Source organism: Telmatherina bonti (genome assembly GCF_933228915.1).
Source record: "Telmatherina bonti genome assembly, chromosome: 21".
Taxonomy (NCBI): domain Eukaryota; kingdom Metazoa; phylum Chordata; class Actinopteri; order Atheriniformes; family Telmatherinidae; genus Telmatherina; species Telmatherina bonti.
Window position 1 is genome coordinate 4,718,094 of NC_136630.1, and position 4,703 is coordinate 4,722,796.

The following is a 4,703-nucleotide window of genomic DNA, read 5'->3' on the forward strand; positions in this document are numbered from 1 at the left end:
ATTTAATCATTTGAGCAAACAATGAAGATCTAAAATGTCAAGCTTTCAGATTCAAATAAATAAACAAACGTAGATTAAATTAGATTCTTAGTTATTTTAAATATAGGTTCATATTTTCCCTGGAACAGTCAGTTTTATTTACATTTAATTATTTCACAGGTGAGTAAATATAAAGTTCATAATTAATCTCTGAAGGAAAGTTAAGTTTCTCTCATCTTGTCATGGTTTCAGTGCTGAATGTGGAACAAGTTTCCTGACAGAGCTGACAGCCTGGAAACAAGGTTTCATGGTTTTTACTGACATCTGGTGGTTTAACTTCGACGAGGCGTCAGAGAATCCGAGACGTTGCTGCATCAAGCTGCTCTAAGTCTGCGGCTATTTCAATAAAATGCTCCTTTCACTGGACATTTTATTCAATTGCTGAATACAAATATCTACTCTGCCAATCACATGGCAGCAGCCTGATGTTTTTAATCATGTCGACATGAACGACTTGTTGGAGTTCAAACTGAGCATCAGAATGAGGAAGAAAGATTTAAGTGACTGAACACAGCATGGTTGTTAGTCTATTTACTGACATTTACACACACAACCATCTCTTTTTACAGAGAAGGTCTGAAGAATTATCCAGAGGGCCGCAGTTGTCTGGACCAGAATGCCTGGTTGGTGTCAGTGGAGACTGGACAGACTGGTTGGAGATGATAGGAAGGCAACAGGAAGTTAAACAAGCACTGGTTCCAACTGAAGTATGCAGAATAGCATACTAAATGTACAAAAGCAGCAGAAGACCACGCCGGGAGCCACTCCTGTCAGTAAGAACAGGAAACTGAGGCTACAATTCACACAGACTCACCAGAACTGGACAATAGAAGATGGAGAAACGTTGCTGGTCTGATGAGTCTCCAGTTCAGCTCCACATCCACATGGTAGGATCAGAATCTGCTGGAAACATCATGACAACATGGATCCATCCTGCCGTCAGGATCAACGCTTCAGGCTGCTGCTGGTGGAATGGTGGGGGGATGTCTTCTTGTCCCACTTTGGTCCCCTTAGTACCAACATGACCTGGTTTAACCAGTGAGTCCTGCTGCTGACCATGTCCATCTCTGTCTGAGCACAGTGTAGCATCTTCTGATGGAAACAGTTGAATGGAAAAGCTGCAGGTAAATATTCAAATTAACGTGCCTTATATGGTGAAAAGTGTTGCATATCTTCCACTTAACCCTTATTTGTGTTCAACAAGGGAAGATCCGATACGTAGTAAAAGACTCTTCACGGAACAAAGAGCCAGAGAGACACACGGTTTAAAACACAAGACACATTTTATGTTAAAAACCAGACTGGGTTTGGTTAAAATTGTTACATGTAAAGAAACAACGTTGGTAGACAAAATTTGAAAAATATAAAATAAATAAATGTGAAACAAACAATCAAAATGTTTCGTCAGCTTCCAAACATTTCTCCACAATCTCCATTAACAATATTCACATTTGACATCAATACTGTTGATAAATGAACACAACGTAAGTTATTAGGTGGATTTTTTTCCCCATACATCCAAATGAGTATACAGGTGTGCATGTCCACAAAAGCATGCAGGTGTTTACAGATAAACACTCGAAATGATCCATGAATTATTCTCTTTTTTCTCCATTTCTTTTCTTTTTTTCTTTTTCTTTTTTTGCATGTTGACCTGCAGTTTGCATAAATGCTGTATAAATCCAGGTCGAGTGTGGAAGGAATCAGCTGGCTGGTAAATGTGTGTTTTCAGAGCTATTCTTTATCCACAGTTAATGAGAGAGAGATTGGAAAACAATGAAGAAACAGAAGTGGGAAGAGAATATGTCAAAATTGTACCAGCTGTTCCACACAAGAAATCTACACCTACAAACCACAGAGCCATGCCGTCAACTCTGCCCCCCCCCCCATGCATCACATACACTTGGCACTAACACAGAGGTCAGACAAAATCCAGTAATGACATCATAATCTCTAGAACAATGCATGCTCTCATGTTTTCACGTGCCCACACAACAGAAATATCTTTTTATCCTCTTTTTTTGTTTTGTTTTTTGCAGATTTGTTGATATTGCACATTATCTGAAAACTAACTAGTTCAGGTTGAGTTTTAAAAATTAGTTATTTAGGTTTAAAACAATGTTTTTGAGTCAAATAGTGATATAATCACACTGTAAAAGTGAGCTAGGTCAGTGGTTCCCAATGAGTTTGGCTTGTGATGCCTTAAAATAAAGCAATTGTTGTATCCAGTCACATTTTCTATAAAGAATAAAATTATTTGTCTTTGCATAATTTATTTGATGCCTCAATAACAAACTATTCATAAATTCTAAAGAAGTTTTTAGTAAAAAAAGTACTCTTTAACGTTAGCAGAACTTTTAACTAAATGCTAAAACTGGATATCATGCTTTATTGCACATTTACTGCATTTGTTTGTCAGGATATCAGCATCAGCACTACATACACCCTCGTCCTCTGAATATTCTGCATATACGGCTAAAAACAACTGGAATTTGGGCTAATTAATGCTAGCTTGCTAACACAGAGTTTTCTTTCGTAAAAATCCTGTAAAAAACAATATTTATCTATCCATGACAGTGTTGTTGATGTAGTTTGTCATTAAAACGTTTGCGGTTAATGTTGGTAAAACAGCAGTCAGGCTATTATTGAGATCGCAGGTAAAAGTAACATTGCTTTAAGCTAATTGCTAATATTACCCTGCTAATAGGCTGATGTTTAGGAAGCATTTTTTTCTTTTTTTTTTTAAATGATCTTGGATTAATATTTTTACATGCTAACATTGATTTAATCAGCACAAAAAGCTGATGGCAATGGAAATGTTAAAAAAAATGTATAAATTATGGTTTTGCATGTTTGCTGTTTTTAATTTAACATTTCTGTTAAAAATAAGCCACTCTTTTAAACAAAAAATAATTGGAGGCAAGAGCTTAAGCTTTATTTCTAACATATTTTTCAACTTTTGCAACAAGCGCAATGTACTTTCTGACTTGTTGTTGACCAATCAGAAGAAAGTGTGGGTCTTAAAGAGACAGGAGCATAAATAGCCAGTTTTTCAACCAGAGAAAACAAAGAAACACGTTTAATAAACCTTTTTAAAACTAGAATAAAATATTTCAGTCTGGATAGGGCTTTAATTTGTATTTTCAGGTATTTTTATTGTAATGAATCTTAGTTCCTCAGTGCATTTTAGCAGTGAGGGACTTTTAGTGAAAAGCTAATATAATATGCTAACCTTTCATAATGTGGTTATAGGCTTAGTTTGGAGCGCTTAAATGATTCTTAAACCAGAATTAATTGGTTTGAGCGACATCAAGACAAAGGTTTTTAACTCCCGTAATATTACCTTACCTGGCCTTCATTATGTTTTCCCCTCTGTCTGCAAAGCGTCTTGAGATGGCATTGCCGTGATTTGACGCTATATAAATAAAGTTGAATTGAATTGAATTGAAATTACCATAAAGCAACGCCGCTAGCATGGCTAATGTCATAAAAAGCAATGTATAAACTTTTGTTTCTTTCCATCCAAGTTGGGAACCACTGAGCTATGCAACCAATATAAGCTCAAAATGATTTGGCAAAAGGTACATTTAGTGCTGATTAAAAATATCCAAGAGTGTTGTTAGGCTAGCTAGCATGCAACTAAAGAAAAGAGAAGCTGCTAAATTATTGTGACTTCTTTGTCCAGTTAGTTTCTTGCAAACAGGTTCAGCATTGGAGTGTCACAAAGATCCAAGCAGAAGCTTGCTGTGGTTATTCTGATGTTTCACACTTTCAATGGGTCGCTCTGTAAGTATGATTCCAGCCAACCATCACAAGTGTTCATACCAGATATGGACGCAAATCTAAATCTCCAGATGCATAAGGGACCTTAGGTGACATTAGCTCAGTAGCAATGGCACAAGGAAGCAATGCTTCATCATTTTCAGGTTAAGAAAACGAATAAAAACATAAAACAGAACAGGGGATGATGGTTTTGTTTGGCTCGCCTCTTAGTGAATGACTAAAACTAACGATTAAGCAGTATTTATTATACCTCAGGTAAAGAGCCTCCTGGCTTTTTTAAGGAAAGAGAGGCACCTGCTGATAAGAAGGGAGAACAACTGTGCACAACACAGGTCAAAGGCACAACAACGGACACAGACGAAGGAAAAACAACACCCAAGGTGCTCTGCAAGCGCCCAGAGAACTACTAGGGAGGAAAAAGGTTCCTCAATGAAATGTTTGGGCATTATTAGCAGCAGTGTCTGCTTATTATTCAGATTAGAAGAATATAACCACACAACACACACACTCAAGAAAAGGGGGATTAACACAACAGAGAGTAAGTCGCATCAAAGTTTGAGTCCTGACTGAACATGGTCAGAGAGCACGACAACAACTAAGTAGTCTGTTTTTTCTTCCCTCATTAAAATGCATTCTGTTTTTGTTCATGCTTGGTTAAACTGCATGTTGTTCATACAAAGGCTGAGATATCAAAGTGATGAATGCCAGCGACAGGTATCTGGGATATGCAAAGAGAGGATGTTCGTCAGCTTTCACAAGCAGAAATTTAAATGTGAACAAGATGCTTCAAATTTCCGTGTGATATGTGGAAATGTGGCTCAAACTTTTTACGAAGCTGCTCCACAAAGAGAGAAAAAAGCTGCATTTGCACGTTACAACAC